Source organism: Taeniopygia guttata, chromosome 8, assembly GCF_048771995.1.
Source record: "Taeniopygia guttata chromosome 8, bTaeGut7.mat, whole genome shotgun sequence".
NCBI classification, from domain to species: domain Eukaryota; kingdom Metazoa; phylum Chordata; class Aves; order Passeriformes; family Estrildidae; genus Taeniopygia; species Taeniopygia guttata.
The window spans coordinates 27,203,442-27,226,423 of record NC_133033.1 but is presented as its reverse complement, the minus strand read 5'-3'; the positions used below and the strand labels follow the sequence as shown (position 1 = coordinate 27,226,423).

Here is a 22,982-nt window from a genome sequence, read left to right as displayed (position 1 = left end):
CATTTTTAAATGGCTCCAGTGTTCACCTGTGTTTTACTGTGAAGGAATTTTTGACATTTGTTTTGGTGTGTGAAAGAAGCTGAAATTAAAATGAAAGGTAGAAATCTTCTCATCTCTCTATTGCTTATTAAGTTCTGAGGTGTTATTTTATTTGTATGTCCTATTCTCAGTGCATTCCTGGTTTTCACACAAGATATCCAAAGCTGTGGAATGTGAAAAACATGTACTTGATTAAATATTTGAAAGATTTTTCCCTCTGTATTTCAGACTCAGGGTGGAAGTGGCAACTTCAGCTGGTCCTGTTCTAACCAGGCAGTAGCCACAGTGACAGTCAAAGGAGTGCTGAGCACGGGGAGCGATGCTGGGGTCAGCATTATTCAGGCGTTCGACGTGCGGAATCCGCTGCTTTATGGCAAAATGAAGGCAAGAGATTCATTGTTCAGTGCTTCTTCTTGAATGTAGCTTTTGGAAACAGCAAAGGCACTGAGAATTCCATAGGCAATCCCCTTCCACTTCCTGCCCTGTGGCAGGTTAAGTGTTTTGTTTCACTTTGTGCTTTAGGGAATCCAACCCTATTCAGTGCATTAACTTGACTCCCATTTTTGCCCCTTCCTGATTTCCTTGGCAAGCCTTTTTTCCTGCTGGAAGTTTTAAGTGCAAGAAGGAAATGGTAATTAACTCCTGGCCTGGCCATCTAGGCAGACAAGCCAAACTAAAAATTCATTCTGTAGGGTGATAGGTGGGTGTTCTCCCTTGATACCAAAGGGTGACAGTTGTTATCGGGATGTACAAGGAAATTTCTGTCTGGAGAAGTACCTGAACTGAGCACCATGCTGCAGACAGACTGCAAATACCCGAGTTGGCCAAGAAAAAACAGTACTTTGGGAAAATTAGGAGAAAATGGCAATAAAAAACATAGCTCCCAAGAGGGATTTTGTGGTGTCTCTGTAGACCATCCCCTGTTCTTAGGTCATTGTGGTCAGTGTGTGTGGTTTGGAGTGAGGAGAATGCTGGAACAGTACATCGGGTGGCCCCAAAGGGAGGGGTGTGACATTAATTAAAATCTGTTCAGAATTTAGCTTACACACTCGCTCTGAAATAATTCTCTGAACAGCCTAAGATGCTGCTTTTTAGCAGCGCAACAGTTACCAGCTGGAGACACAGGGAGGAAGATTTTTTCAGCTTAAACTTCTTATCCTCAAACATAAGTCAAAGCCTGAAGACAGCAAGAAACCTTCTGACCATGCGAGCTTTCAGAGCAGTGTATTGCACAATCTGAATAGGTTATTTTTGAATGCTTTTTTTTAATGTGTTAGGAGCTGCTTTCTGTGTGGAACAGCTCTTCAGAGTTCTGTTTACTGTCCTCAGTTTTTAGTAGTAGTAGTTTTAGGAGTAGTTAATACACACAGATTACAGCTTTAATTCTGTCCCATACAGTTTGGTATCCTGAAGCCATTTGCAGAAGATTAAGTAGTTAAGATCCTAACACAAGACCTTAACTTAAGATCCTTAACTTAAGTAGTTAAGATCCTGCAAATAAAAGCTGTGATAGCTATGGAATCTCTGGTCTGAGGTAGATTCTTTAATGGACGCTAAACCTCTCCCAGCTGGTGATGATACCCCCTGGCGATAGCACACAACAGTCCACACTTCAAAGTCAGTAAAGCAGAAGAGAGAATGACAGGAGCAGCAGTAAAAGGGAAGCTCACCAAGCTGCTGTGAGCTTGGGCTGGCGTGGAGCAGAGCAGTGACCCAACCTGTCCCTGTTCCTTCCCTGCAGGTGTACGTGAGCAAGCCCAGCGCCATGGAGTTCACTTCCTGCCAGGTGAAGGCACACGTGGGCAGGTGCTGGAGCTGCCCCTGAGGATCAGTGGCCGGACCAGCGTGGACAGGGGCGAGCTGGTCCCCCTGAGCGACTGCTCACAGCTGGAGCTGGGGGTGGAGCTGGAGAACCCTGGCGTGTTCAGCCCACTTGAAGGTGCTTTAACTCCCTCCCTGGTTTGGAAGTTAAACTGGTGACAGGTCACACCTCTCCCAAGTCACCCTTTTCCCTTAAATCACTGATTCATAGTTCTGTACAGTATCCCCACAGAACTGCCAACCTCAGAGGGGAGGGGAACCGAGTAGTTTTATTTTGAGGATAGATTTGCTTTTTTATGCAGAATGGTTTGAGATGGAGAGACCTTAAAGGTTCTTCCAGCCCCACCCTCTGCAATGGGCAAGGACACATTTCACCTGTCCCAGGCTGCTCCAAGGCTTGTCCAACCTGGCCTTGGCCACTTTTAGGGATCCAGGGGTAGCCACAGCTTCTCTGGGCACCCTGTGCCAGAGCCCTACCACTCTCTCAGCCAAGAATTCTTTCCCAGTATCCTATCTAAACCTGTTCTCTTTCAGTTTGATGCCATTCTCCCTTGTCCTGTCCCTACATATCTTTGTAAAAAGTTCTCTCCATCTTTTTGGTAGGCAGCCTTCAAACAGCTGTGTTGAATTTGATGAACAAGCCTGGGCATTTCTTTGCAAATAAGCTCTTGTATATTTTTAATTTATCTGTCAGGAAGACTTAAGCCAACTGCTGATTTTTGCAGTGGAGTGAGACTGAAGGCTGAATTTCAGGGGTACACCAGGCTGGTGGTTATGTACACCCACTGGCACGTGTGCCTCAGTGCCAGCATCGCCATTGCCGCTTATCTCCCGCTGAGAGTGAGTCTGCTTCCTATGCTCCTGGAGAGATCCAGGATCCAGCACTGAAGCACCTTTACATGAGAGGGAGCAGGTTATGCAAGGAATAGGTTTGAAAAACTGAGGTGGGTGGGTTTACATTCCACCACTGGCTGGTTCAGTGAAGAAAATAAGAAAGAAGCTGAGTCCAGGGTCAATAGATGGAAATACAGAAGAGGCTGCTTTCTTATTTTCTTGCCTCATCTGCAGAAGCCTAGCACTGACTGCAGGCTGAAGTCTTGAGTATTTCACCATAGCTTTCCCTCAATATGGAAAAAATGTTAGTGCAAATACTACAGATTTGTGTTTATAATGAATGTAATGTGATGTTGTGAAACAGAAACTGGAAAGGTTTTTGTGCACTAAATGTCAGGTTAACTGCTGTGGTGGTGAACAGCACAGGCTGTCCCAGGGATGCACATCAGTGCAGAATTTGTTAGACAGGTTTGAAGTAAAACTTGTGTAGGAGAATAACTACATACACAGAATTGTTCTGGAGAGAGCACTGGCAAGTGAAAGTACAATTTGACGTAATTTCATCCATTTTAAATACTTCTTTAAAAGTATAGCAGAATACTATCTCTCAGTGCTCAGAAAAATATATTAAGGATCTCCCTTTTGCTGTAATTCTTCATGAGAGAGATGTGATTAAAATGCAGCTAAAACTTGTCTTTGGATCCGTTGCTTCCTTTGAATCTAATCCAGCTGGACAGAATCCTTGTGGATTTTGGTGCAGCTCTGTTTTTCACTAAGTGTGCTGACAAACCACTGCATGGGGGAAATCACAGCCTTATCCAAGTATAGCTGTTCCATTCAGAAGGAGGTTTATTTCGCAGAGCACAACCAAACAGTGTACATAGATGATTAATTTTCAATTAATTAATTGATTACAGGCTATCGATCCACCATCAGTCGCTTTAGTGACTTTGGGTTCCTCTAAGGATATGTTGTTTGAAGGAGGACCGAGGCCATGGGTCCAAGAACCTTCCAAGTTCTTCAGGAACGTTGCTGCTGAGGATGCAGAAAGCATTGCCTCCTCTTTACTTGAACTTCCCACACCTCGAAACAGCAACTAGCACTGGGTTAGGGTGCTGTGCAGGAGCCTGGGAGAGCAGGTGAGTGCCAGAAGGGCTTGCTGTTGCCCTCCATCAGGTGCTGAGAACTGGTTCCAGACAGATTTATGGTGCCATATGCCTGTTATGTAGCTAGATGCTTTTATAATGAGCCAGTAAAGAATTTGACTAAGTACCTTGTTTATGCATTTTGATGCAGATTTTAGAGTGAGCATTTCACAACATTACATTAAAAGTGGTTTATGATGGGTTTTTTGCAGTATAAACCCAAGTTGTGGAAGCCTTATGTTGTGGGATGCATTGAACATCCTAATGAGTGCAGGTTCATTTTACATGAACAGGATCAGAGCAGAAGGTTACTGAGCAGGCTGACTCCTCTGTCTGACCTGCTCCTCTTAACTGTGTTACCTTCCAGTGTAATTCTGTTTATTCTAACAAATGGCAGCTCCAGGAATTGACTGTTCTACCCTGTGCAGCCTTGGTGAGCATGACTGTGCTCATTTTCCACTTGGTTTTGTTCTCTCCAACATACAGAAGTGATTTCTCCTGCTTTATTCACCCTCCTCAGCCCATGAAGCTTTTAGCTTCAGTATAGTATTCTTCTGCAATTCTGCAAGGCTTAAGCATTTTCGTTGGGCTGCCAAGTTCCACTGATTTCCTCAGTGGACACTTTGCAAAGTGGAGCTGTTCCTGTCAGTGCAGATTCCAAAGGAATGGGCCTTGGTGTTGATGTGCAGGTCTGTGCAAGGCTGGCTGTCCCCAGCACATCACACCTGCGTGGCTCTGCCCAGCACCAGTGCGTGGGGGGATGGGGCAGGTGACCAGAGCTGCCTCAGCCTTCTCTGGTTTTATATCCACTTCGCTTTGCTGACGGCTAAAAAAGAAATGTAAAATAAAAGATAAGATGTTTTTAAATACACTGAAGTGACTATAAATGTTGCCTTTGGCCTGGTTTGTTCTCACTCTGCAAGAACACCTGCTGTTTCCTTTCTCAGTTACATGAGATTTGTTGTTTGAATCAAATTTGATAGTCATGAACATGAACACCGAGGAAAGAGTTCCCAGGAACAGTACTTTCATAGTGATAAAGAATTGTTCTTGAGATGTGCTCCCTCTTTTGCATCTTCCTGTGTCTTAATAGTGCTGTAAATCCCCAAGCACTGTATTTTTGCTTTTCATTCTGATATCACAGTGTAACTGAGACCTGTGGAAATACAGCATGCCTGAACTAAACTCTTTCCTCATTTGCTGCTTTCAGGTTATTATCTTAACATTTGGGAGCAGCCCCACAGTCACCAGCCCTTTCCCAGTGGTTGAGCCCACTGCCGTGAAGCTCATCTGTGCTCTCCCTTCCCGGCTGGCTTTGATTCCTGTTTATGGCAGCCCTCAGCTTGCTCTCTCCTGCCCTTTGCTCCAGTAGAGCAAGCAACTGGTAAGCCTGGGAAGTGGCAGGAGAAGAAGGTGTTCTTACAGCTGAAAAATCAGTGTTTGGAGCTCCATGTGTGAAACATGGCAGCTGCTGCAAGAGGAGCAGCAACTGGTGCTGTGGCCACACTGTGCCCTTGGGGGCTCCTGCACAGAGCAGGCTGTGGGAGTCCTGCAGTAAATGGACAATAGATATGTGTAGATTATCAGGCATAAGGAACTTTGCTATTCTGTTTTTCTTGCTAACGGGTGTTGTTACATGTTGGCTGCTGAGTAAGCCACATTTTGTTGTGTTAATATTCCCTGGCAAATGTAAAAGTCATCCTCCTTCCCTAAAATGAATCATTTTAAAGACCTTCTATGTAATAACAAGAGGAGATGGAGACTTCTGTGTATTGTTAGCCACCCCAGAGCTCACCTGCTTTTCTGGCTCCATTATGTGTCAGCTTACCTTGGTGCACTGCTGTTCTAATGCATTTCACCAGAGCAACACCAGAATTTTGAGCTTTAACAAACAGTGCTGTTTGTCATCATTTATTTGAATTTTAAAAACAATTTCATTGAGCTGTGGTTCAATTTTGTTGTTGTTGGTTTGGGGATTTGTTTTTTGTTTTTTTTTTAAGGTAATTCACTGGCTAAAAAAACCCCAAACCCATGCTCCAGTAAAACCCCCTTAGAGTTCAGAGATTCACAGAATGCTCTGAGTTGGAAGGGATCATAAGGATCATGGAGTCCAACTCTAAATGGCCCATACAGGACTTGAACCTACCTGGTGTAAGCAGCACTATGCTCTGACCAGCTGAGATAATCTCAGGGCTGTTGGAGCACAGCTGAATGCCTTGCACTTGGCTCCTTTTAACAAACATTCCTTATGCATTGATGTTGTACAAACCTCATGGAACTCAGCATATGTTTTCTTTAATGATTAAAAAATCTGGTTGTATCGGTTCAGTTCAAAATATTCCTTCTTTTTCAGGTTCCTGTTTCCAATTACCACAATCCAGTGCTGGATTTGGCTGCCTATGACCAGCAAGGCAGGAAATGTGATAACTTCAGCTCCCTTAGTATTGTGTGGGAATCCACAAATAAGGCCATTGCTCGTATTGAGACGGAGCTGCCAATGGAGCTGACTCTGAAGGAGGAGGGCAATGGTCAGAAGAAAATGCAGGGTATGAGTGGGCTGAAATGAGCATTTCTTTGTTTGAAGGTCCAGATTAAATCTGTTTGGCAGTGTCTCATCTTGATTAAAGAAATTACTGTAATCTGCAGTCATCCTTCAGTTTAATGTCAATGTGCGTTTTTTAGTGTGTGCTATTAAAGAGAGGAGAAAAAAGGAACCAAGTCCAATGTCTAGAACCTATCTTGAGAGAGAAAGTTCTTGTCTGATGAGAATGAGCCTAGAGGAGCTGAATATATTTCTCATCTTTGTTGCATTCTAGGCTTACAAACTGTGGTAGTTGACCATGAGTTTGGAACTGCTGCCATCTCTGCCACTGCCACTGGATTCCAGCAGCCCCACCTGAAGGCAGCCAGAGCCCAAATACCGGTAACAGTACCTGGGGGGATTTGCCATTTCCCTGTGGTCAATGTCCAGTGTTCTGGTGGCTTTATTTCCTCCACACACAGTACTGTACAAATCAGGCAGCTCCCTGGTGCAATCTGGTTACTACTGCAGAGGTTTGATACTGGTTCATGGTTTTCCTGCTTTCCTCTGCAGGTGGATAGGTGCTGCTATCCAAATCAAATTTGTCCAAGTCCTTGGGAGTTTTTTAACCATCTGAACAAGGGCATTACAGAGAAGTGTTTCAGTTGGTTTTGTTTCAGTTTAGGGTTTTTTAATGAATTGGTGAATCTCTGCTGCTTGTCCTTCACTAAAGCAGCCATGTGCTTCATGCAGCTGTCACTGGGAAAGCAAATGGATTATTGCCCCTGCAGAGCTGGGTGGGAAAGTTCTGCATGAGCAAAGCAAAAGCTGACTGATTCCTCATATGGACCATATGTTAGTCTGGGCTCTGACTGATGCTCTCTTTTTTTTTTCCCCTGATGCCAGCCATAAGCACAGCTCTCATTTTACAAGTCATTAGCCACTCCCTGAAATACTTAGCTAGGGAAGAAAAACGGTAAAAGGTAATGATGATGAACAAAGAGGGCAGGTGTAAACAGCTGGCAGTTTTCTGTTTATGTCACTTTTGTAAACTGAATATAAGGGCAGGTTTCAGCCTGTGGAATAACCTGACGTGCAATAACTGACTCTTAAAATATTCTGCTTCCTAACTGGAATGTCTGTTTAATCTTGTTAGCAAGATTTAAGTGGATTTGAACAATATGCAGTACCTTGAAAACATACTTGAGGCAAAAAGTTAAATATGCAATGAGCAGTTACAGGATTTAACTCAAAGCAGGTAGCAGATGGGCACCAGTAATGTGAAATACTCTGTGGGCCAGGTTCTTCTCAGCTTGGCCCAGGTGTGGCATCTGCTTAGTAAATTCTTTGAGAGGTGATCTTTTTTGCCACTTGGTTCTTGACTTTTTTGTGAGGTTTCCACTCTTCTCATGTTGGGAAAGCATGGTGCAGATGTATGTCCCCTGAAAAATTTGACTATGGCTTAATGAGAATTACCGCAGAGACACAGTTACTTTGCTGCTGAAGTTATTTGCGATATTTGGTTGTGTTTCTTTTTTTTTTTTTCTCTCTTAGAAATCGAGCTGTAATATGGATACTTGATGTTCTACAATAATTTTGTAGTTCACTGTGCTCTACTTTGTTAAACCAGTATTATATATTCTTTCTTATTTTTCGAAATAATTAGTAAAGAAGCTGCTCTAAACTTTGCCTTGAGTTCAGAGAACACTGGCATATTCTTAAGTTCTATTCTCTGTGTTTAAATTTCGGAGGACTCTGTAGATGCTAGTCCTGCTGCACTTTGTGGGCTCATGAATGTGTTGTTTTTTTCAAATGAGGTGACCTGGGTGCATTTTTCAAGTACATCAGCAATGGGCTGCTCTGTTCTGCTTTCAAACCTGCCCATTCTCCTTTCTTGCAGCCAAAAACACAAACAAAAATCTAGTAGATGGGATATTAAGATGTCTTGACTGTTGTTCCATGTTTAAGTGGAACACCCTATTATGTCATTAGGGAAAGATCACATCCTTTCCACATCAAGGAAATAATTCTAGTAATGAGGTGAAATGGGTACAGAGTACTGACTTCCTCTAGAAATCTTTTTCCTTTTCTGAGCTAATGTTGCTATGAGTGAGTGATTAAAGCTGCATTTGGTCCAGTATTCATGTACTTACACTTAAGGAAGAATTTCTTTTGGTGGCCTGCTAAGAAGCAGATGAAAAGATGAGCTAGAGCTAGAACACTTTGTGCATTTTCCTTATCATTCTGTATGACTTGGGCCGTGGCTCAGCGTTAATATCCTGTCTGTGCTTGTCAGACATCATTCACTGATCCTGCAGTGCTGGGCCCTTGTCCTCTGCCTTGGCCAGGGGTGCAGAACAGAGCAGCCCTGAGGATGCCCTTCCCTGTGCTGACTTACTGATGATGCTGACTGAATGCCTCTGGATCTTGTGGGCATCTCATCCCTCAGCCTGTGCTCTGAGCTTTGGTTGCCTGCTTTAAACATCCTCCCTGCACACACAGGACTCTGGCAGTGTTGTGCCTCTTTCTGTAACTGCTAACATTGTTCTTGCAGCACGAGGCTGTGCTCCCAGGGCCTGCCACCATTGAAGTGATGCTTGTGGAAGATGTGAAAGTGAGCCCCACTGGGCTCTCCATCTACAACCACCCTGACATCCAGGTGAGGAGTTACTCTGCTGCTTTCCAGCTGCAGGGAGGAAAACATCACACATTACAGGGGGTGAGTGAGGAGACACCTTTACTGGAAAGATACAATCTTAATTCAGGATGCTTTTCTGGTTTTGCAGGCAGAACTTCTCCTCCAACAAGGTTCTGGATATTTTTTCATTAATACCAGTGTGCCGAATATTGTTAGAGTGACACATGAAGAGACTCAAGGCATTGCTTTGGTGAGTGCAGTATTTTGTGGTTTTACACCTTTTTGCCAACCAGGTTATTGTTCTGCAGCTTCAGCACTCCTGGGCATTTTGCAGCAGGTGTGAATAGAGAAGCAGTAGCTGCATTTTGGATGTGTTTGCCTGTCATGGTTGTGCTTCAGGCAGGGGATCTTTGCACTGGCACTTTCTGCTCTAGTCTCAGGTACATGAAATTGTTTCTTTACGGCTTTGATGCACTTGTGTTCCCTGTATAAGGTAAAAGCCAGTTCCAAGTATTTCACCCATTACAACTTTGTAGTAAAATGTTCCTGATTTCACAAACACGCCACAAAGAGTAACATGACAGAATTATTCAGAAGCTACCCATAAGATTAATTGGTTTCCAAAGTAGTACTGGAGTATTTGCTGTGGGCCAGTAGTTCTGAAGGTTTCAAATTCTTCTATCCTACAGTGTTGTTTCAGGGTATTTTAAAATCACAGTATTGCATCCTGGTTTTGTGAATGAATATTTATTAAAGAGTTTATTCTGATCTACATATGAAGTTTCTAATGCACTTTTCCACTAGAGGATACCAATAAAGTGCAAGTGTGCTTGACTTCATCAGGCCTGGGATATGAAATGCATTCTGCAGTGAACACCAATAAAACTCTGTGTTTGCATTGCTGCTTTCATTAGGAAAGAACTTGAAACAAAACAAGTTGCTCTAAAGAGTGGTTTTTATAAATGTATCAATTACAGGTTTGTCTTTTAAAAAGTAATGCTGATAAAGTTGTGAAATAATGATAACTAAGGTGGAAATTAGAATATCAAAAGAATTGATGGAACATCTTAATTGTCTCTAACTATTTTAAGTGTGAGGTGGGAATATTTTTTCCAACTAGGCACAGAGGTGAGAAAAAAAGTAGAAGAGATGAGGAGTTTTTTGTACATAGTACACTGTTCAAACTCTTAATATTTTTTTAGTCCGGTCTCCCTGATGGGTTTAACTGATGTCCATGAGATAGGTTCAGTGCTCTTGTCTGGAATTCAGGAGTGGAGCAGTGACAGCAAGACAGGCTTTGTGAAGTGTAGGAAGAGATTTAACTGCCTGTCAGATTAAAGGAGAGAGAAGTCCACATTAAACACATTTTTTAAAAAATGTGCAACCCCACACACATTTGGCAGGTTTGTTAGCCCTGTGTGCTGTGCTTGGGTTACATCCCAGTACAAGCCCTGGGTTTTTCCATGGAAGCAGCAGAATGGCCTGGGAAATCAGCAGGCTCTGTAAGGCTGCTGCCATGGCAGGTACCAGTGCAGCCAAGTTGACAGAGGATGAGTTGGCAGTAAACTCTTGTGAGAAACTAAATTCAAGTTATGTGGAGCAGTGATTCTCAGACTCTTCAGTGGGACTGCCAAGGAGGAATTCTGTAGCTCTCCCTCTGGTTTTGACACAGCAGCTTCTCTGGGCATGGGTGGCTGGTAGCAGGGGAAGAGTGGCCACCAGTGCAATATCCCTGGATACTGGGAGCCAGTGGGCACATAATGGGAGAGGAGAACAGCAGAGTTTGCTGAGACAGGAAGAGTTTTAAGAGTTGCAGTAGCCCTGTTTGCCCTTTTCCCTGTTTGCTTTCTCTGGTCTCCCAGCCCAGCTGAGCTCCATTCCAGCTCCCTCCCTGTGCCACTTCCCCTGCCCTGCTACCCAGCCCCTGTGTTAGCCGCCCTCTCTGGGAACTGCTGCTGTTCTGGAAGCTGACCTTTATTAAAACTTCACATCCCTTTCTATTTTGAGGCAGAAACAGGAGTAGTGCCCTCACAGAACAAAATGTCAGCTTTCCCCACTGCTCTGCTGCTGGCTCCTGTGGTGCTGCTGGGCAGAGCTGAGAGTTCACTGAGGTCCTGTGCACTGGGGGGCCTGTCCATCTCCCCTTGTTCAGAGTTCAGAGCACACAGCAGGACACCCGACTTCACTGCTCCGTGGCCAAAGGGAGGAGAACAGCTGGGATTGTCCTGAGGTCTCTGACAAGGTCAGGGAGTTGCAGGAGAACTGCAGAGCTGATGTGAGGAGCAAGGTGTGGCTGCATGGCCTTGGCAGAGGGGACTTTGGAATGGGTGCGTAGTTCTGAGGGCTTGTGTTTGGGACCAGAGGTCTCTCTCTTCATTGTTTTATTCTCTTTATCTGTTAAGTGTAACATTCTCGTTCTTTAAAAAAAATGTAATAATAGTTTTATTAAAGAAACACCTGATCTGTCAATTGTCCTCTTACTTGCCAGGATCTACCACCAGGTTTTGGCTGCTCAGATGAAAAGCAGTGTCAGTAGAGTACAGACCTTACAGGAAGCAATACCAGTGCTTTACAGGCATAATTTTTGTTCTCACTTTTTTTTTTTTTTCCTTATCACTTTGGTTTTCACTCTAAGAAAATTTTGTTGCTCTAAAGGATTTGTGTGTTTTTTCTCCTGTCGGGAGGAGGGTAACAGGATGCCAGACTGTTCCAGATGAAGAGCTGTTAATTCACTTGGTGCCTGGGGGCTGTTTGCACTAGCTCAGTAGCTTAATACTTTTTACATACATTTTAGAGCTTGATTTTTATTTTGGTGGAAGAATTCTCCTTGTGTAAGCTTGGAGATTTCTGCATCCAACTGCTTCTGCCCTAAAAATGATACAAATTTTATCCTGTGAACAAGAGACAAAAGAAGTGCTATAAGGCAGTTTTCTTTTGGCATTGTAGGTGCAGCCTCTGCTCCCAGGATCAGTGACTGTAATGATTCAAGACCTGTGTCTGGCTTTCCCTGCCCCAGCTGAAGCTGAAATTCATGTGTCTGATATCCAGGAATTGCACGTGTGAGTTGTTGGCAAGGTCAGTGCCTTGGAAGCAGCATTAGGAGCTGATCCAGCCTGCCCTGACTCCTGTGCTGCTGGTCCTGAGCACAGAGATCACACATGGACAAGATGCTACAACAGAGAACACCTCCCTGTGTCTCTGTTTCTCCCTCCCAAATTTATCCCTTCAGGTTGTAAGGGTCTCAGGGTATCAGGCATCTGTTCGTGTTCTGTGTGGCAGAAATCTCAGCTTTTGCATTTACATAGTAATATTAATCCCTAATTTATATGGACATGCTCATTTACATTTCCTCCTGTTTAAAGTGCATGTGAGCAATTCTTTTAGGAGTAGGTTTTGCCCCAAGGTCATTTTCCATTTGTCAGGTTTTAAAACTGAACAGAAGAAAATCCAGCTCATTGCTCTTGCCAGCTTGGGTGCACCTTAAACAAAAGAAGTGTTGATATTTCTGGATGTTTTAATTATGCCCTTGCCAGCTGAAGGACCTGAGTTCATTCATTTCATCTGACACTAACTCCAGCTGGCAGGGATTAGTGTTTAAAATCAGTGTTAGTCTAACCTTGGGGCTCTATCTCCACTAGCCTACTACAAGTATAATACAAAATCAAGTGAAAATTTTTATGCTAATAAATAAGAGTGGTGTGAATGCAGAATGACTGGATATATCTGTTTCAGGTGGAGATTGGAAAAACAGTTAAAGCTTATGTCAGAGTTCTGGATGACTCAAAGAAACCTTTTCTGGCAAAATACTTCCCTGTCATGGATCTCAGTCTCAAAGCAGCATCTCAGTTTGTCTCACTTGTGTAAGTTAATGGACTTTTGAAATTAATCTGTGAATAAGAATTGGCAAAAAATGAATAAAGATATTAGGTTAAAGGCATGGTAATACACAACGGCTGAGAGTCTATTTATTTTCTTTTTGTGAAGCCTTAATTACCTGTTAAAAGGTAAAATATTATTTGTGAGGGAAGTTGCCTGAACTAACAGCCTGAATGTTGCTGGCTGATGAAGGAGACTGCATTCCTCCAGTGTGATGACTGATGAAGCTTTGTGCATCTTGGAAGCAGTGACTTGGCAGAGATTGTCAGGTGAAGAGTGCTGTGTGAAGGCACATCTGATGTTATCAAACTCACTGTGTCTGTTGCTTGTTTCATTTTCACTTCAAGTATTTAATGTTTCAATACAGCACAGTTTGCAAAGAGCAATCATGTGTAAAAATGTGATAATTTCCTCAACTTTGCTTCAGACTGTCACTTAGCCTTGTGGTAAAACTGCTGGTCACTAAATGAGTCCTTTGCTTTGCTATTTGTAATTTACACTGTAATTTACTATCTCTTTAATGGATTTCTTTGCAGCCCCCTGAGGGAGGCTTCGGATGAGCACACTGCTGCTTTCCTGGTGCGTGGGATGAGCATTGGGCATACGAGTCTGATGGCAACTGTGGCTGACAGAAGAGGACAGAGACTCAATTCTGCTCCACAGCAGATTGAAGTAAATAATTTCAGATAAGATACAGGCATAAAGAAAGTCTGTGCTACAATGGAACAGGAATACATACATTATGGTTACAGTATAGTAATCAATTTGCCATAAAATTCATTCTGTCTGGAAGCTGACCTAATGCCAGTCAGATTTCAGTGTTGTTTAACTCAGATGAGTTAAATTTCGTCATGCTCAGTTTACTGTGATTAAGCAACTAAAGAATCAGTTGTACACTTGTACAGTTTTGTGGTGTCATTTATCTGACTGAAGGATCCTGAACACAGGTATTCATATTTCTGTTTTTAGGTCTTTACCCTATTTACACTACTGCCAAGGAAAGTGACCCTAATTATTTGGGCCATAATTCAGGTGAGGCATCGTCTTACATATTTTCTTTACTTTGTAATTTCTGTTGTAAAATGAATCTTCATAACTGGATTTTCAGCAGGAAATACTCAACTTGACATTTATCTGCATTCACACTGAATGGACTGACAGGCTTGTTGGAGAGGGGCTTTGGGCAAGGGCCTGGAGTGACAGGACACCAGGAGTGTTTCAACCCAACGCAGGGCAGGGCCACATGGGATATTGGGCAGGAATTGATCCCTATGAGCAGGGGGAGGCCCTGGCACAGGGTGCCCAGAGCAGCTGTGGACGGGTCTGAGATCCTCTGCAATTTCCCAGTCTCTGAGCAGATCAGGAGGCGCAGCTGTTTTCACAAGGGAGTGCTCTGGCCCAGCCCCCAATAGCCTGGGCATTCTCCTGATCTTTACCTGTGACTTTCACAAGCATTGCCTGCTGAAGATCACACCTGTCCAGTGGGGAATGTTTCCATCTGATCCAGCTGTTCCTCTTCCTTTTTCAAGTAATTGACCAAATGCCTGTGCAGAAAGAGGCACTTCCTGGAGGAGGCAGTGGGTCAGTGCCAGCCTCTGCTGCAGGAAGGAAGGCGATGCCAAGCACCGACACAGGCATGGGCACAGGAGGTGATTGCTGTGCAGGGCTCAGCCCTCGGCGGGGCTGTGTGGCAGCAGCTCTTCCCCCAGGCCCTGCCCTTGCACGGCCCGGCAGCAGCCAAAACTGGAGGCGCCTCGGCTTTCAGGCCTCTGGAGCTCGTTCACAGCCCCGGGGAATCAGGACTCCTGCACCAACAATGTCCCTCTTGCTGCAGCTGCTCCCGCAGCCAGCCCTGAGTGCCCAGAAGCCCCAGGCACAGGAGCAGCCCCGAGCGGGAGCCCTGCTGTGAGCCCGAGGCCAGAGCCAGCCCTGGCACACAATGGAAACCTTCTCATCTTGGTTTGCTTCTAGATGGGGATGCTCCAAAGGCTTCTCCATTAGCCTGGCGGTATGACGCTTTGAAGCCCTCTGGGCATCCTGCAGGTATGTTCTCAGTGTCTCATAATCATTGACCATCTGGAAGGAACCAGGTGACAGAAGCTTCTGTGCCTGTTCAGTTACAGGCGTTTCTGCAGAGAGGATCTCTCCAGCTCCTGGGCTGGATGATGTGCACCAACCCAGCTCCCATCACAGGGGTGAGTAGTGTGTCCCTGCTGAACCCACAGGCTGAGCAATGGTTTTGTGGGATCTATTCCTAGGAAATGGAACAACTTTCTGTTAAGATCCTCCAATAGGAAACACCAAACAGATGGCAGACAAGAAATCCCAGAAACCATTTGAAGTCATGTGGAAAATGCTGAAGGAAATGCTGCAGGCAGGACAAGGTGGGTGCATTTCCCTCAGCCTTCCCCTGGGACTCAGCAGACGGGGCCTTGCCCTGCACATCTGGACAGGCCCTGCCCAGCACAGTGGGAAGGGATCCATGGCAGCCTTGCTGCCCCGCTGCTGCTCTCCTGGCCTGCAGGGCTGTTTCCCAGCCTGGGCTGGCTGCAGCTTCTCCCCAGCTTCTGCAGAAGGGCATTTGGCACCAGCTGACAGGGAGCCCCAACTGCACCATGGGCCATGCACACCCTGAGATCCCCTGAAGTTTCCCTGTCTCTGAGCACATCAGATTGAGGGGCTGTTTGGAGAAGGGACCAGCATAGGGCAGTCCCAACATCCTGAGTGTTTTCCGATGCTTATCCATACCTTTCAAAAATATTCCCTCCTCAAGATGTTACCTTCCCCATTCCCCATGCGGAATGTTTCCATCTGATCCAGCTGTCTCTTTTCCATTGTCGGGAAATGAAAGGAGAGCCTGTGCAGAAGGAGGCATTTCCCAGGGGAAGCAGTGGCTCATTGGCAGCCTCTGCTGCAGGAAGGGAGGCGATGCCAGGCACAGTCACAGGAGGTAATTGCTGTGCCTCTGGGCCTGAGCCCTGCTGAGCCTTGAGCTGCCCTCTCTGCTGCTTGGCAGCGTGGGCACAGCCCGGACAAGGCTGGCACAGCCCAGAGGAATTATTATGCCCAGGGAAGTCGGGTACTGAGCAGTCCTGCTGGGGTCCCTCTGTGGGAGACACGTCCCGAGACCTGGAAGTGACTGCACGGGGTGCCCATGGTGGGGAAAGGGCAGAGGGGGAGAGCAAGGCTCCAGGGTGTCCTGAGAGGGCCTGGCTATGTGCCCTTGGGCTGAGGGATTTGTCCCAACAGTAAGAGGGCAGGAGGGACAGGGGGAGGCAAGGATACCTGTGGAACTGCCTGCTGCAGTTTTCCCCTGGGCTTTAGGGAGGGTTTCCTCTGTGGGAGGAAGAGAGCCCCCAGGGCCCCAGGCTGCTCCAGCTGCCCATCCATGGATGTTGCCAGGGCCTGCAAAGAGGATGGACAGTGACCAGGAGCAAGCCCTGAGCTCCACAGGCCCTGTGGTCCTTTGGCCTTTTCCATTCACATCTGGATCCCATGGCCTTACCCAACCCCCTTGCAAGTGCTCAGTTCCTAAAGGCAGAAGGGGACCACAGCACACCAAGGAAATGGTTCTGATCTGTGCTCACTTCTAGATTTGGATGGCAACCTGGATTATTTGGAAGCTGTGCTGGAAAATGGCTTGAAGTTCTTGGATGATGTTGGAGGCAAGTTTTGAATGTGCCTTTCCTGAGACAAAAATCAGAGTCAGTGTGACAAGAGCTCACCCATCTTCCACTTCCCTTAACATCATCTCAGGGTTGAAGGAACCTGGAAGCCTCGCCCTGCTCCCTTTCTGGAGCCCTGAGTGATCCCACAGGATCACTGTCAGTGGGAGGAAGGAACATTTAGCTGTCAGTTTTATTCCTGTGTGCAATGCCAGAGTGTCCCTCTGTGTGATCTGTGCAGCCCCAGAGAAGAGCAGAGAGGGAAGGGGCCGAGCCCAGGGCTGTGTCCTGGGGCTGAGCCTTGGGTGCAGCCTGAGGATCTCCTACAGTGCCACGGGAGCTGTTCTGCCCTGCCTTTCTTTGCAGATAACCCTGCTGGTGAAAGTGATCTGGCTTCCCAACCCACGTTCAGGATGGAGGCTCTGGGAGATGCTGAAGGTAGGTCAAAGCCTTTCCCCCTGCGAGAGCTGCCAGCTCAGAGCCCAAAGCTCGGCCAGGGGGGCATCGCTGCAGGTGCCAGGACAGAACCATGCACGAGTGTGCCCTCGCCCTGGGCCATCCCCTTATGACTTCTGCCCAGGCCTGGCAGGTGCTTGAAGGAGGGAGGGCCATGGCCCAGTCCCAAAACCCAGATGTTTTTCTGGTCCTTAACCATGATTTGAAAAGCATTGCGTCCTAAAGATGCCACCTCCCTCAATGGCGGATGGTTCCATCTGATCCAGCTGTCTCTTTTCCTTTCTCAAGAAATGGACCAAACATCTCTGCAGAAGGAGGCACATCCCGGAGGAAGCAGTGGCTCAGTGCCAACCTCTGCTGCAGGAAGGAAGGCAATGCCAGGCACGGGCACAGGCACAGGAGGTGATTGCTGTGCCAGGCTCAGCTGGGCTCAGCTCTCAGCAGGGCTGTGTGGCAGCAGCTCTTCCCCCAGGCCCTGCCCTTGCATGGCCTGGCAGCAGCCAAAGCTGGAGGTGCCTCGGCTTCCAGGCCTCTGGAGCTCGTTCACAGCCCGGGGGAATCGGGACTCGTGCACCAACAATGTCCCTCTTGCTGCAGCTGCTCCCGCAGCCAGCCCTGAGTGCCCAGAGGCCCCAGGCACAGGAGCAGCCCTGAGTGGGAGCCCTGCTGTGAGCCCAGGGCCAGAGCCAGCCCTGGCTCCCGACTGGGCCGGGGCTGCACTGGGTCCGGACAGGGCCTGGCTCTGTCCCCTGGGGCTGGGGGAGCTGTCGCGGGGCAGGGAGGGCCAGGGCTGGCAGGGGCTGTTCAGGGATGGGTTTGGTCCCTGTCCTTCAAAGCAGTGACTGCCCAAGCAGCTGTGCTGGCCCCGGGCTCTCCTGCCGGCCTGCTGGGCTTTGTTGGGTGGCACAGCCTGTGCCAAGGGGTGGCAAGGTTCCTGCAGGCCCCTGCTCTGGGGCAAAAAAGAGAACGTCCTGGCCACATCCACCGTGCTGCCAGCTCAGCAGTGCAGCACAGCGCAGGCTCACGCTCCCCATTGCTCCCACAGATGCTGCCGGCCCCACAACACCTGTTCCCGATGCCCAGAACAGCCTCAGAAGTCGTTGCTATTGGGAAACACAGTGTTTGCTACAGTTAATTGCAGGTCTGCTTTTTTTGGAGTTTTCCTTCATGTTCACCTGTGTTGGAATCTGGTGTTACTGCAAGAGAAAACGGTGAGTGTTTTCATCATCTTTCCCTCAAACAGTTTATTTTAAAAGTCTAATGTAGATGGGAAACATTTCCAGTCAGGCTGCAGTGGAGTTGTGGCCAGTCCATGGCTGTCCAAAGAACTCTGCTGAAGGTTCTGCTGTGCCCAGTGCTTTCCTTGGCCCCTTCATTGCTGGGCCTTGTCCTGGGGCCTCGCTGGGGCTGCAGCCAGTGCTGGCTCCCACTGAGGCTGCCTGGCCAAGAGCAGCCCCAGGGGCACAGGGCAGAGGCACAGCAAGGTGGGGAAGAGAAAGAGCGGGGATGAGATTGCCCCTGAAAGGCAGAGGCGCTCTGGGGCCCGCTCCTGGCCAGGGAGCCTGCCCAGAGCCATCCCCTGCTTGCCAGGGCCTTGAGGGGCAGCTGTCCAGCTGGGCCAAGGTGTGCCAGCCGCTCCAGCCGTGCTGGGGAGCCCTGCCAGCTCTGGGCCCTGCTGTGCAGGAGGCTCCCTGTGTGCCACTGGCAGCTGGGGCCTCAGCCACTCCTCTCTCCACAGCAGCGCCTCTGCAGCTTCACAAGACCAGAAAAAGACTTCAGCCACGCAGACCTGTGCCTGTCATCAGCCATCCACGAGCCAGTTTCCAACATCCCTTCCACAGCTGCATTACCCACTTACTGCTGGGGACATGCTGCCACCACCCATAACAGAACCCTCTGTCCCCAAAGGTGCTGGCCCTGGTGTCCAGCCAGGACAGGAGTTACAGCCCTCCTGCCAGGGTAGGGCCTGACTCCAGCAGCATCTTTGGGCTTCAGCTCTGGTCCCTGGGTGCTCCCACCAGCACTGGCGGAGCTGCTTGTCTGGGCACAGTCAGTGCTGGGCAGGCAGCAGCTGGGCTTCGGACACCTGAGACCAGCAGCTACTGTGTTTAGTTTTCATTTTGCAAGATTTAGAAATATTTTTCATAGAAAATTCTCCAAATATTTTGTCCCTTTTCCCACAACAGTTCTATATTTTTCAAAGTAGTTTTAGAATTCTGAAAAACCTAAAATATTTTTACACTTCTAGAATAAAAATTAAAATTCTATGTAATTGGTAATCTATGCTCTTCTGAAAACTAAGACACCCTATGACTCACAGCCTGCTTCAGAGGCTCTTTTCCCACCGGAGACTTGTGCCTAATCACAACAACTAACCTAAAACCTTTTCCCTGATGTTTTCTGGGATTCCTGACAAGCTCACCTCTCAGTCTTCAGAGGCAAACCTTGAGCACAGCAGGAATCTCTTCAAGTCACCATCTTTCTTTGCTTCTGCACAAAGTGCCTCAGTCATAGAGCAGGGGCTTTGCTCAGCTTCCTGCCGCCCTGCTCCCCCCAAGGCTGTCCTGAGCCCACTGCTGCAGCTGCTGCGATGCCATGGAGCTGCTGTAAAACACAACAGCTCTGCCACACGCGCTCAGCAGGACTGGAGAAGCTTTCTGGCCTTGCTTGCATTAGGCTGGTGGCTTCTCTAAACACAAGTTGAGCTTTTGAACGCTATGTCTCAACCTGGCAAAGGAACTGATGCTGCCTTTCTCATGGAGGCTAAACTCCCATGGGCTTTAAAAGCTTTCTGGCCAGCATAAGGCCTGGAAAACCATTTAATGCAGCCATTTAGTATTGAAAATGGCCCAGTCTGTGTATCAAAGTAGTTTGTTTAATTGCTGGAGCCCACCAGAGCATCCCTCCAGGGCATATCTGTCTCTCCCCCACCTCTGCCTCCATGACTGCCAAACTGCACCTTTGAGAGTTCTCTTCTCCAGAAGCTGAATGGCACCTTTTTATTTGGGGGAGGAAAAAAAAAAGGAAATGTTCTATGCTACTATCATCATCATCACAATAATGAGCTGCAAATTAGTTAAATGACATCAACAACTCAGACTGTGTACTTAGTTCTCAGAGTGCAGCACTGACTTTACTATCCCTTGAAACTGCAGACGTGCTACAGTCTTTAAAATCCGTTTCATGCTTACCTAATTTGGAGTCAAGCACAGCTCTGTGAGAGCTTTAGGGGTTGGGCCTACCCTGGCACTCTCGTGTGTCTGGAGTGACCTGCCCAAGCCATCTGCCACCTGAAGAGCAAAGCAGGGTATGGAAAAGCACAGGCTGCAGAACAGCTCGAACTGCAGGGAGCCCATTCCTGTCATGAGTAACACGACCATCCCACCTTAGGACTGGGTTTTGTGAGAAACAACTGCACACTTTAAAAGTTTTAAAACGTTTATTAAACATTTACAAAAACATAAGAGAAGGACTAATAAGGAAGAACAGGCCTGGGAAGGCCCCCTGCCCCATGGCTGCTACCTGCCAGGTGGCTGCCTCATCTTCAAGATTGATGCTTCACCTTTTACATTCCTGGAGGGTTCATCAGCCACCCCTGGGCCCTCCCAAAGTCTGTCAGTCAACCCTTCTTTGCCGTTTATCGGTGGAATTTATTTCTTGTAGCTGCGTTTGAAGGTCAGGTGTTGTCATGCCGTGTCCCCCCAGCAACAAGCTTTTCCATTCCTAACTCTCCCATGCAAGGGGTATATGTCGATACCTATTGTGGTGGACCCCCACTGCAGGGAATGACGTGCATTGACTCCATGTTTGCAGAAGGATGAAGAAAAGCTTTATTAAGCTGTCCTATATTATACTATACTAAAAACTATACTACTGCTATGCTGAAGAAAAACCCGTGACCCTTAGAGACAGTCCAACACAGAGTGGCTCCAGTTGGTCAAATGAAATCAAAACACCATCACCAGAGTCCAGTGAAGAAATCCCTCTTTGGTAAACAATCTCCATAACACATTCCACATGTGCCAAACAACAGATGCAGCAAATGGAGATAATTGTTTTTCTTCTTTCTCTGAGCTTTCTCACAGCCTTCCCCAGGATGTTCCTGGGAAAGCCTGTGTCTCTCACTGTTCAAAGGATATGTGAATACCACACACGCCTTCTTTCTACCTGTCTAGACAGCCCAGGCTGTCTGGTGGGAACAATTGGGAGTGGGGGGTGAGATGTATGATTATAATTTACTCCAATTAAATATTGTTGTATTGAATCAAGGCAAATATGATTTGGCATGTATAATATTTAGTTATTACACAATACACATACCAGCACTGTAAGCTGCCCCCCCCCCACACACACACACACGTATTTGTTTACACCAGAGCCAGTTTTTTTTTTGACAATGCCTCACTTACAATTTAATACATGTGGCTAGTCTGGAGATGGGCTGTCCCAAAAGGAGATACTGGAACACCTGGGAGCTGATCATCCTGGTAGCGACTCAAGATTGGGATCGCTGGAGTCCTCCGGGCTGATGCATCTGAATGCCACGGTTCCCATAACCTCATCAGGAAAAATTGTCCACAGCTGGACCTGGATTGTTCAACCCCGGCTGAAAGAAAAGAACTTTATGAATATGTGGGACTCTGAATAGAGAGAAAAGGCAGGTGACTGAAATCCTGGCCTCGGGCAGAAAATTTCCTATAAGAACTGCAGGGTCCGGGAGGGTGGTGTGTGTGTCCAGGGGAACCTCTGCCGAGAGGCTCCTTCCTGTCACGCACCCAGTGCCGAACCTGGGCTCAGCGCTGTCCTTTTCCTTTTGGCCTGCTCAGAGAGAATTCAATCCTGAATAACTTTTTATTGTTTCATTTTAAATTTGGCTGGACTAATTTTCATTTATAAAAGGGGGAAGGGGACTGGGGGGAGAATGGAGAAAATCTAAACAACAAATCACAATAACATAACTCTACATCAATAAAGCTTCTCTTAAGATACACACAATATTCATCCCTTAATTGCAAGAGCCAATCATCTCATATTCTACCTATTACAGTTTGGATGGAGACCAGAAGTAATACCTTGCAAAAGGAAAAGAGGGTACAAAGGTCCCTGCAGTCCCCTGGCCTGGTACCTCAGCCAGTGGGGAAAGGAAGAGGGCAGCATGTGGCCAGGAGTTTAAATAGAGGCTGTGTCCTCCAAAACTTTGAGAGAGAAAACCCCAGCAGCAGATGTCCCCATGGACTCTCTCCCTTTATTTAAACAAAGCTGCAGGGCTCCTCTGGCTCCTTTATGGACACTGGCTTTTCACAGCCTGGTTGGTATGCACACCTATTTCCTTGTATCAGAATATCACCAGCCTGCAGTGACTCCCTGCCACTCTGGTCTGCAGGAGAAATGGAGCTAATTTCCATTAAGGCACTCCCAGAGGGATGGAAGAACAGACCCAGAGGAGACAAGCAACCCCTGCAGGCATCCAAACTTCTGCACCAGATGCCGAGTCGCAGAGGGGGGCGTAGTGGGTGCATTTCCCTCAGCCTTCTCCTGAGACTCAGCAGCCGGGGGTTTGCACTGCACATGTGTGTTGGATAGTATACCAAGCTTAATTTTTTTTCATTTCTCTAGTCAGGCTTGGTTTGCCTTTGCCTTGGAGAAAGGAATTCTAATGGGTTTCTTAAGGGATGTTACACCACTCAAGGGAAATGAGCTTAACATCTCAATAAACTGGGAATAACACAAAAGGTTCCTAAAAACATCATGGCCATCGAGAAAAATCTATGACCATCATCTGCAAACATCAAGGAACATCAACCCCAGACACTGCTCCCTGACATAGTTGGAGACACCTGGACTGGAAAAGCCTGAGAAGGAAATCAAGGAGCATGGCCTTTCTTGACATCAGAGGCGAAGAAATCCAGGTCCAGTGGGAAAAGAAATACTAAGAACATTGCAAATTGAGACCAATGAACATTAAACGAATGGACTTCTGTTGGTTT

General features: G+C 47.0%; 1 non-coding gene across 1 annotated transcript; it reads left to right on the top strand.

Annotated features, from left to right (window-relative positions):
• The first annotated feature begins 784 nt into the window (after positions 1 to 784).
• Positions 785 to 21,864, top strand: LOC115492431 (nuclear pore membrane glycoprotein 210). The gene is made up of 17 exons (XR_012057036.1): positions 785 to 802; positions 1,781 to 1,978; positions 2,555 to 2,700; positions 3,612 to 3,833; positions 5,050 to 5,223; positions 6,193 to 6,385; positions 6,656 to 6,762; positions 8,915 to 9,019; positions 9,147 to 9,248; positions 11,945 to 12,073; positions 12,731 to 12,858; positions 13,411 to 13,546; positions 13,844 to 15,258; positions 16,468 to 16,539; positions 16,906 to 16,977; positions 17,284 to 17,397; positions 18,041 to 21,864. It is a non-coding gene; the product is annotated as a nuclear pore membrane glycoprotein 210 (transcript).
• The last annotated feature ends 1,118 nt before the right edge of the window (positions 21,865 to 22,982 follow it).